General features: G+C 37.5%; 1 protein-coding gene across 8 annotated transcripts in view; it reads right to left on the bottom strand.

The window, feature by feature from the left end:
- Positions 1-12,043, bottom strand: part of VPS13B (vacuolar protein sorting 13 homolog B) — a 449,295-nt gene that overhangs the window by 134,663 nt on the left and 302,589 nt on the right. The gene's annotated exons all lie outside the window — the stretch shown is intronic.

Here is a 12,043-nt window from a genome sequence, read left to right as displayed (position 1 = left end):
AGCTTTACAATACCTCATGCTTTTAAATGTACAATCATGAAAAGATTAAAAAAATAAAAAAATAAAAAAAGGAAGATACATTGACTGATTATTCACGCAAAAATGCAGTCCACGCATCCCAGATGTCATGGTTTAAGCCCGGCTGGCAACTAAGCACCACACAGCCGCTCACTCACTCCCCCTCAGAGGGATGGGGGAGAGAATCAGAAGAGCAAAAGTGAGATAACTCATGGGTTGAGATAAAGACAGTTTAATAAGAAAAGCAAAAGCTGCACATACAAACAAAGCAAAACAAGGGATTCATGCACCACCTCACATAGGCGGGCAGGTGTTCAGCAATGCTCAGGAGAGCCAGGCTCCATCACACCTAACCGTTATTCAGGAAGACAAACATAATCTCTCCAGACTTCCCCCCTTTAATTCTTCTTGCCCCAGCTTTATATACTCAGCAGATGTCATATGGTATAAAATATCCGTTTGGTCAGCTGGGGTCAGCTGTCCCAGCTGTGTCCCCTCCCAACTCCTTATGCACCCCCAGCCTGCTCAATGGCAGACCAGTATGAAGGTGAAAAGTCTTTGACTGCTCAGCAACTAAATCATCAGTGTATTATCAGCATTCTTCTTATCCTAAATCCAAAACACAGCACTATACCAGCTACTAGGAAACTATATCCTGGCCAAAACCAGGACACCAGGTAATGAGGTTGCTGCTAACAATTTTATTAATAAATTAAATACATTAACCAGCTGCAATACATTTGTGATTCTCCAATCTCCATCTCATGGTCCAGGATATCAAAGATATGGGACTATGAAAACAGTCTTTAAACCCTCAGGAAGCTATCTTCACACAACATTACCTTCCTTATGTGCCAACACACTTGGATATCAAGACATACCTAAATTCATCTGACCTGTACAAAAAGACAGAAACTGAGACTGTTTTGGCTCTCTAACACTGATTACCTTAGACTTCAGAAATCAAAAGACGAAAAATAAACAGCTTCTTCAAAAGAAACTTATAAATGAGGATGCCAACTTCTCAGAGTTTCAACATACTAAAAATACTTCCAATTACACAAGCTTTCCATAAGGATACTAAACAGTGAACGCAACATCTGTGCAACATGTGCATCTGCAACTTCACACTTTGTCTGTCTGGCTTCTTAAGTAGTATTATCTGGAACCTGTTTTACCAGTTTTCTGATTGTTATTATTTTTAAACAAAAAATGTTTGTTTAAAAAAAAAAATACAGTACCATTGCTCTGTTAAAATACCACAGGCAAGAAAGACTGCTATAAACTCCATTAACTATCATTCTTTCAAATTTTATGTGTGATGCAATTGTAATAGCACTTTCCTACATACTTCCTGCTGATCATGCTCTTTATCTTATAGTGAAGTTATAGCAACAACAGAAGGCTGAAGAAATTGCCAGAAACAGAAATAAACTACAAGAGAACAGAAGAATGGTCCTGCTGGGTCAGAGCAAAGGTCCTTCTAAGACTCCTGCTCTCTGACAGCAGCTCTAAGTGGATGCTTAGGGGAAAAAGTATAAATAAAGCAAGCACAGAGAAACACTTCTTCAGAATACTCTTTCTGAGCCTGCACATTACAAGGTATCGTAATTTATCAGAAATAGTTTGTTAATCTGCAATGACAGAGGATGACTTATGTCTTCTGCAGATGTTAACTGCTATGTCCCTAATGTGACAAATCAGTAACAGTTTGATTGAACCAGGCTAGAAAGGAATCAGCTGTTACAGATGAGTATTCTATGCCTTTTCCCTTTTGGAGACCTTTCAGTTAAAAACTAGTTTGCTGCCATTAGTGTATTGCTTATTACTCACCGAAGCCTTTGCTCATTTTGTTTGGGTATCTGGCAGATAGAAGCTGTACTTTCTCCAGCCTTTCCTGTTATGGGTATGACTACAAGTAATATTCTGCTTGCTATGAAATATCCAATCTTTACATTAGTTAGACTCCAAAAATAATTTGTGGTAAAATGACAACTTTTGCTTCTGCCCCCTCCCAGTATCAATATAATTTATTCAGGAAGCTGGTGGTTGTCTTTGCAACTTATCAGAACGTGGAGGTTAGCGTTCTGGAACATGTCACATCTGCTGGTGGGGTTTACTCCAAGTGATTGGCCAAGAGCCAGGTCTAGAAGCAAGATTTCATCTGGCAGGCTGATGAACACTGCAGAGGCCAGTGCGTGGGTAGCCTAGACAGAGCGCTCAAAAGTCAAATACCTAGAAGCAGGCATTACAAACACAGAAAACATTAGCCAGCAGGTTGTGCCTTGAATTTCTGAAAGAAAACAAAGATCTGCCCACACCAGGTTTCCCTGCTTTCTGTTCAACACTGCCCCCAGGTGAATTACCACTTCTGTCCATGGGCTATTGGCTCTGGCTGCAAATCATGCTTGAAACAAAGAATCATAGAACAATTTTGCTTGGAAAAGACTTTTAAATTAATGGATTTCAACCATTAACCTACCACTACCAAGTCCACCTCTAGACCAGGTCCCTAAGAACCTCATCTACAGGTCTTTTAACACCTCTAGTGTGTGAACACCTCCGTCATGAATAAAGATTCCAACCAGCCACTTCTGCCCCACGTCATTCTTTGCGTGACCATTTTACCACTACATCCATGTCCATCCTTCACCAACTCAATTGTTAAATAGTTTCTCCTCAACTTTAACAAGAAGGTTTTTTTTCATGTGTTTTGAGAGAAGAATTTGTGCAGGATCTATTGTATTCTAGTGGCTAGCAACACAGAGACACAATAACAGCAAGTACACTGAAGAATTCTGGAAGCTTTGTTCATTGCTCAGGTAGAAATGATAGAATGCCAGAAAGGGGCAGAGGAGGTCTGAGAGGGATCCAAAACAGGGACAATTTTTTGGTTTCTACTTCTACTGTGAGCAAATATTTCTGTATTTGCAACAACTGATTGTTGAGTGCTGCAATCATCACTGCAATCAAAAACTTGTGAATAAGAATGACAGATTGAAAAGATGATTAATTTGCCTGGCTATGATTCTTTCAAGAAATAGCTGATGCTGGTTTTTATGAGTATATTAGCCGCCTATCAGAACTTCAGATTGTACAGGACTGGTATAGACTTGTATCCTACTGAAATGTGGATTTGGGCTAACAGAAAATAAACAAGAGTATGTGACATGAGAAATAAGTATAGAGGGGATAGGGGAAATACAGCAGCAGAAAACAGAAGATGGGTGAAAGCTTTAGATGACATCTTCTGGAAAATACTTCAGATGTTTAACTTGCATTGAATTTTAAAAGCAAGCATCTTGTGGTTCACTAGCGTAACTGATTTCTCTCCTAGAGCCATAAAACTTGCAGAGATTTTGTGAAGAAAAAGGAAACATTTGAAAGTTCTTCGGGGAAGATAATTACAACTGTGCTTCGTATTCATAATTACCTCCCAAGTAGAGTTATTAGACAGGAACATTCTTCAGGGTAAATTTAAGCAAAGTTATTATTTGTGCAGAAATCAATATTTTTCCAAAAGTCTGGTCTGACTCTGAAGCTTATGGAGGAGTCCTTTGTACAGAAAACCACTGGTAATGACATCAATGGCCATCTTCGACTGCGGAGCGTAAGATTCACTGACTTGCAGTACAATATGTTATCCGCACATGTCTGCTTGGACAGCGGCAGACCAAGATGAGTGTTGGTTTGTATTTCATTTCTTCCTCAAAGTGGAGTTCTTGTATTTTGCACTTCTAAATGCTAGTATGACAAATAGATGCTCTCTTGCCAAAATCTCCAGGTGGTAAGTGACGGACACCAGGAGATGAATTTGCCAGACTAAGAAATAAACTCCTTCAGAACCTGTTCTATCACTGATCAGCAGTTAAACTAGTTATCATTTATATTGGGAAGACTCTTAGCAGAATATCCAAGAATTCTTTTAAGAATGAGGAAATATGGTCCTTTTATTAACATTGCACCTATCATCTCAGGACATGAACAGCATTTCACTCTTACATTTTTATTTCTTTTCCTAGCACTTCTGTTTCTGTTCTCCATGTGCAGGTATTATATCTTCTTCTTGTAAGAATTTGGCATATATTAATTCTGAAGAACTGAATAATTATGAAAAGGCAGCAACATTCTTTGCCCCTCAGGTAATTTATCAAACACCACATATGTGTCCTTACTTTAAAACTGTCAACCAGATCAAAGCAATATTCTTTGCAATAATAGACTATACTTTATGAAGTCAGTACAATAGGTCTACTGTACATCAAAGATGAATTTATAAAAAAGCATAAAGCTAGGGCTTATAATAAGTAAAAACACAGCTCTGGAGACCTGGCATGAAACTCTTTACAGAACCTTAAAACACTTAAAGAAATAAAAAGATTTACCTATAAATCATCACTTCTTTAATATTTTTGTCTACACTAATCTTTACAACATTGCCCTATAAACCACCAAATACAGTCCACTTGGAAATCACACCTTTAAACAAGGGGTTGCTACTTTGATGACTGTCTATATTTATGTAAGCAAAGCATAAAACAGAGAACCACAATGTATTTTATTTTTGAGGCAGAAGACTATTATTAACTGCTTATATTTACCAAGAACTTTGACTGAAATCAAGCTTCCTAACTAAGATTAACAATGTTTATAGTGGTTCAACAATCCTCAAGATTTATCTAGTCAAATATTTGGAAGAGAGTGAAGTTTTTTCACATCTCACACGCTGCTTTTTTCCCCCCAATTTTTTCCATTCCTCTCCTTCAATACATATGAAAAACATTTTTTCCAATGATATTCAAAGCCAGTATATATCCAGTGTATTTTCTCTTTATTCTTCCAGCTTTAAAATACAGTTTGCTATTTCAAACATGGTTTCCAGACAAAAGAGAAAAGAGGAAAACTAAGAGAGCTCTTTCCTTTGAAGCCTAAAGAACAAAATTATAAATTCAGCTTTCAAGACTGCCTCAAAGAACTAATTGCATCAGATTCCTAGTAATAACAAAAGCAAACAAATGTAAAGATATAAAAATATTTTAATACTGTCCTAATTTGAGGGTCAATATTAATTTGTATAGATTGTAAAAACATAAAATTGAAAAGCAAGCAAAGAGATCATCTCTAGCAGATATCAAGTAGCACCTATGTTTCTAAGAACAGGAAAAAATGGTATGGTCACTTATGCTAGGAAAGTTTTGTTGACTATAACAAAAAATAATTTCAGGATGCAACTTCTGCTCTATTTCCGTATTTCAGAGAGTCTTTAAAAGCAGGGCCTACATTTTTCAGGTTTGTGAAGTTATTGGTAGGAACATAAACCTACCAGGCACAGAAACTCTTATAATTTTCTGTTTGCATACTTTTTAAGGGGAGAAAATGATTTGACGCTCCTGCTTTTCACCAAAGAGGACCCGCATTAGAAATGTCATTAATATAGCAATACACATTATTAGAATGTAACTGTCCTAATTGGAGTGGTAATACAGTTAACTTCTCTTCCCATTTGCCCTAAGTACCTGTGCATTTTGTGAAGAGTAAGGTAAACCTGACATAATCTGCACTAGTAGCTTCTAGTCATGTTGTCAAATGCTGAGAGATTACAAAAATATCTGTTATAAAGGACAGGAATACTCTGAACTAGATATATACTGACTGTCACAAAAGATTGTGAAGTACTTAGTACAAGGCGTGTTTTATATGTTACCTAGCACACACCAGCAGACAGAAACTGTTAAAAGTATAGTATTTTGTGCTGAAAAAGTACCCATTATAATACTACTGATTTGCTACAAGTCAACAAGAAAAGGCAACGACTGCATTCTTCCCCTTCTCTTTAGAGAAAGAACATCACTGCTCACAACATGACATGTAACAACATTCTCATAATTTATTTATTCCTAGAAATAATGAGCTGCACACGAGCTTTTCTGTGTTGCACTGAATGCTAAGTGGATTAGTGCCTTTCTAAGCCTTGAACCTAAAATTCTTAATTTTATTTGAAACTCAGATTTAGACCACCATGCTGCCACAGGAGGCTGGGGGAAGAAAAGCACAAACACAAATTTCTTAGTTGTCTAAAACCTTAAAAGACCCACCACAATTGCTTCCCTGACTCCACAGGTCAAATGTTTATTAACACATCAAAACAGCCAGATGTAAACTCAGGGTATTTCCAGTCTTATTTACTTGATCGTTTAAAACTCCATCCATAAGTTTATAATAATCTAGTATGTATTATTACTATATGAAATTTTACACTTCAGATTCATATATCTACATATAGTCCTGGGCTAAAGGCAGGGATCCAAAAAAATCCATTTTCTATAACCATGATATTTTAAAGATTACTAATATCCCATGAGATTACTGCATGATTTTTACTACCAGTATGTTTAGACAATACTTAATTATACAGCTTCAAGATTTTTTCAATTTGACTTAGAAACGGAAATGACTTTGTTTTCAATGCAATGTCCACTGCTAAGTGAACCCACACGTGCTTGGAGAACCCCACATTTCTCTATACAACATTAATTATGCTGGGTGAACAGCAGGGCTGAATGTGCATTTATGTAATATTTCGATAAGAAGATTAGTTCTATCTTCAGTGTGTGAGACACACGTGTAATATCCATTGTACCTAAAGCAAAACATGAGAAGAAAAAATATTTTCCTTGCAGTGACTGGTGTCAAGTAGGTCACATCCCTTTATGGTACTAAACATCTGTTGGGCGTGAATTAATTTCAGTGGCATAGGTCTTTTTAACTACCGGTGTGCCAAAATTGTGATACAATGTGGATAGCCACCTGCTTTCAATCTACTTAAATCCAGTTCTTTGAAAACTTTCCATCCCTTTCCTTAGTATATCCTTATTTACACAGTAAAACCAGCAAATACATATTAATTATAGAACACTGGAAATTCCACTTAGAATAATACGGACAGGAATATTCAGGAATATAACTTTTTGTCACTGCATTTTTTTCAGATATGCTAAGCTTGCTTGCATGAAGGATTCTTATTTTTTTTTTTCATTTAAAAATAAAGAACAAACAAGCACTTCAAGTCTTGAAGAGCCACAAACTCAGCCATTACAAGATTGCTTTCTTTCCAATGAAACAGGTTGAATACTTCACAAAAAGCTGTCCAGGCACCAGCCCCAGTCAGGTGCAACAAGGAGAGGAGCTGCTGGTTCTCTGAGGTTCCTTCACAGATGAGGCCTCAGGGACTGAATAAACATATCAGCAGTAGACTCTCCTCTCACAAGTAATTATGTTACTTGTGAGAAGTAATTACAAGATAATTGTAACTGTGAGAAGTATTATTACAAGATAATTCATTAACTGTTGATAATTTCTTGATGTTTATCCAAGGTAAAATAAACTAGATAAAGCACAGAATGCAAATCCATATTTCTAAGTTGCACTGAAAATGTTTCAAGTTTATCTCAAAACGGCAAAGCTGGTAACTAACAAAAAATTAATGAGCAAATCACAAAAAAACAACCCAAACCTGAAAATGTCTGTATTATTACTAGGAAGATTAATTTCAGAGGGGAGAGGAAAAGCAGAGGAGCAGCCATATTGTCAGCTGACTGAGTTGAACTTCAAACTAAATGTTTTGGAAAGTGACTTAAGAGCAAGACAGGTGAAAAATCAGAACTGTATCGGGCAACAAGCTCACTACAGATAAGCATGTATCTGATTTCAAACCTGCTCCACATTTTGACGGGTCTTATCAGACTTGGAATACTGTAAACAGAGAGTACATTGTAAGATTGTGGCTTCAGGTAACTGAGAGAAAATTGTTCTGCAGACAAAAGATTCCCACTATTGATACGCAACATGCTAGCTGGGAACAAGAACGCAATTCAGGGTGTGTGCCTAATTGACTAAGTTTCCACAGAATAAGGAAGAAGGTCCTCACCTGGATATAAGTCAATGAAGAGTAGGAGGACAAGGGCAATTGAATGATTTGTGGTTATCAGTGTACTCACATAGTGATCTGTGCTGGGGTTGATCACATTCAATATATTTTCTTCTCTTCTACCTGACCCTTCCATAGAAATGTGTGTAGTAAGTTGAAGAACTTGTTTTGAGGTGACAATAGTGTTTTTGGCTTTGTTTTTCTGCTTGCGTCACTTTACATTTACCTATATTGTATTTAATCTGCTGGTTTGTTGCCCTGTAATGAATAATGTTTCCTTTAATTTTTTAATTATATAACTCCTTGTATATCTCTGTAATTCTTTATACAATTCTGGATGATTCTACTTCACCTTTGATGTTTGCACTTCTTAAATATTTGTGGCTTCACAGCTCCAGAACATTCATCTTGCAGCCAAGGTGTACACATTTGACTCTTATGATCCACACCTTGCCCCATAAATCATACCCAGAATCCCCAAGTATTTTGTTGTCTTTCTTTGGAAAACTGGTTAGCTTCAAAGGGCTGCTTGCTAGAAGAGCTGTCATCAGCCCACACAGCTGTCACCCTTGAGTTCTCACGTTGCTGGAGAAAGATGCAGCAGTGAAGAACAGAAAGAGAGCTAGAGAGAAGCAGAAAGAGAGACAAGCTCTATCCATTCACTGGTTTTGCTTGGATGTTTACTGCAAGCAGTAGAAAGCATCTGCTCTGAAAAAATATAAAGCATTACTAAGTATCAAATGAGATGAACACAGCTAAGCAACAAACCTAAGATGAAGAAAGCAACTCTTCTGACTGACATGTTTGCCCTTCCTCAAAATCCACAAAGCAGTTATCTATCGGATTACCTGATTATCTTCTATGATAAAATGGCTGGATCTGTGGACAAGAGTAGAGCACTGCATGTCATCTACCTCAACTTTGGCAATGGTCTTAAAACTTCCACAATATTCTTGTATCCAAGTTTCGATATTACTACCTGGATAGGTGAGCCACTAGATGGGTAAAAATCTAGTTGAATGGTTGAGCTCAGAGGGTCCTGATTAATGGGAAGCAGTGAATGTGTGCAAGGGCAGGGCTGCTATTCACAGAGACCTAGAAGGGGTAGATGAATGACCCAAACAGGAACCTGAGGACTTTAAATAAGGAGATATGTGAAGTCCTGTACCTAGGAAGGAAGAACCTCAGCAACGATACAAGCTGGTTGCAGAGCAGTCATGGTGGACATGAGCCAGCGATGTGTCTGAGCAGCAAAGGTGGCCACGAGCATCTTGGATGGTATTGGCAGAAGCATGGTCGGTAGATTGAGGGAAGTATTTATTGCCCTTTACTCAGCACTCGTGAGATCACATATGGAATACTGTGTCCAGTTTTCATCCTCACAGTACATGAAAAATATCAACTGAGTTCAACAGTTGCAAAATCAAGACAGAAGATGTCAAAAGATGTAATCAGAAGATGACAAAAAGTTTAATCAGATGATATCTATGGGCATGGATACAACTACCTGATCACAGTCCATAGAGGAGATGGTGCCAGAGCCCTGTCAGAGAATAAGAGATGCCCACTGATAGAACCGGAAGCAGTGGACACAAGCTGGAACACAAGAAACTTCAATTAGATATTAGGGTTGTTTGTTGTTGTTATTTTGTTTGTTTTTATCATTTGCTTGGTCAACTAGGCTGCCAGAGAGGTTGTCTAATTTCTCTCTTTGGAGGCATTCAATACTTGATCAAAGCCCTAGAGCAACCTGATCTAATTAGGCCGGTTTTGGGTAGATGCCTGCACTACATCAACTCTGTAGGTCCCTTCCAACATGAACTATTCCATGATTCTATCCTACCTTAAGCTTCGTATGCTAAAAAGCAAACTGTAACTATACATGTATGCATAATTCTGTTTGAACCGACTAACAGGAAACAAATACAATGAGATGAATATACAATTCATCACTACTGACTTTTCCTTCAAATTAGAGCTCATACTGTAAAAATGGCTTCCTGAAAACAGGTTAAACATGACATCTTTAAATGTGGTTGAATGGCTTGCCTGCATGAAAGTTACACAATCAAGATTATTATCTTAATTAGTAATAATGGGAGTGTCTAAAGAAAACCAAGCAAATACACTTATTGCCTTAAGTAACTGTCATACAAAATTCCATTCATAATCTGAGTTTCAATCTAATTGAAGGGTCTTGGTGGACAATAGACTGGGCATGTGATGGCAGCATGCCCTTGTGGTGTTGAAGGCTAAGCACTTACTGAGCAGCATTAACAACAGATCAGCCAGCAGATCAGAAGTGAGATTATTTCCTTTTATTAGATATTTGTGAGTCCACATCTAAAATACTGTCTCTAGCTTTGATGTCAATAAGAGAAGAAAAAGACTGACAAACTTCAGTGGGCAGAGGATCATCAAGAGGTGTAACAGGTTAAAGCACAGGATTTATGAGGAGAGAGTGAGAGAGCTAGTTTTGTTCAGATGGAAGAAAACTTGCCAGAGCAAGCGTAGATAAGCACAGGACCTTTACTCAGAGGGGCAGTGCAACCTCCTTCCTTGAAATTAAAGTAAGATTTAACTGAACAATGCGCTAAAAAGCCTGACTTAGCTTTGATATTTATTGTTTGTTCGAGCAAAAGAATGGTCTCCAGAGGTATTTTCCAACGTAATTTATATTTTGACTCTTGCAATGACATAATTAGCAAGTATGGATTATGAATAGCCACATGCAGGATCCAGACTGAGGTAAAAACAGCATACAATGGGTAGTATGTTTCCCTCTGATGACTGAAGGAGAAACATGAGGATAATAAAAAATGAGCATATAAAAGAGCGTGGGGTGACTTCATATAGGCAAATAAGACTACGTAACACTCAACACAGAACTGGACAAAAGGTAACCAACTACTGGATTTTACATTTTCAGCATAGTGAATCAATACATAATCCTACAACTTAAGGAGAAAACAAACACCATCTTGAACCAGAAATATTCCCATTACTCATTACAGGAGACCTCAATAATGCAAAAGAGATGTCAATGAAGAACAAATGGGTATGTCAGGATGCAGACAACAAAAAGACTTCTGAAATTATGTAGTAAATTGCTTTTAAGTTTGTACAGTCCATATGAGTCATGCAGCACTTCTGCACAGTGCCAGCTCAGAATTAAAATTCTTGGCACCCATTCATATCTTCTGATTCTATCCATTCCACCGACAATGGGAAAACAGGGCTTCACAAATTACTTATTGAACATATTCCCACATATACTTATTTATCATGTTCATCTCCAAAAGAGGCCCTGTGTCTGCAAAATATCCAAGGAAAAGAAAAATACGCTGCACTTCTTTTCTACAGCTTTCACGTTTCAAAATGGTAAGGAAACAATACCCTTCATTTCCCTCTGTCCTTGGGAAGAGATAAAGGAGCGTGGGGGATGATGTGATGCCCATATCACCAGGATACAAACAACTCGTGGGGTTTTGACAGGGTGAGGAGAGAAGAATGTAAGTAGTTTGGCTGCTCTAGAGCATCCCTGCTTCCACCCAGACTCACAAGGATGCTGAATCCATGAGATTCAGGAAGAGAAGGTGAAAAGTTTCTTCAGCTCTCCCATTATCTAGATTCTCAGAAAGGAAGAGCTGATTGTGTCTTGCTCTTTAACTCTTTCCCTAACTCCTCTTCTTAGTTGTGAATAATTCTCAGTAAGTCCAACAACCATTAATTAGTGCCTTGCCACATATTAAATTCTACTGTCTTTAAGAAATGCTGTCAGCCTGACTAGATTTCTGGTTTTAGAGATAAAAAAAATACATTTTTTTTCTTCTTACAGCAAAGTTTTCACTTTCATTTCTCCTATATGTTTCTTTTTTCTATCAGCCCAGAAGTTTAATAATTTAAACATCCAAGTTAAACATCCAACCAGTGACCGGCCTGTAGTGCAAACTAAGGTATCAACTTCCAGAAAATAAAGAAGAATGACAAATTCAAGAGATAGCGGCTGAACACCATAAAATTCCAGAAAAAAGGGAAGATTAATTTTTCAGAAGATGAAGGAACCATCACCATTCTTACTGAAGAAGTATGAGCACA

This window comes from Columba livia, chromosome 2, assembly GCF_036013475.1.
Source record: "Columba livia isolate bColLiv1 breed racing homer chromosome 2, bColLiv1.pat.W.v2, whole genome shotgun sequence".
In the NCBI taxonomy this organism is placed as follows: domain Eukaryota; kingdom Metazoa; phylum Chordata; class Aves; order Columbiformes; family Columbidae; genus Columba; species Columba livia.
Note: the sequence above shows the minus strand (reverse complement) of the source record. Positions and strands in the feature narration are given on the sequence as shown.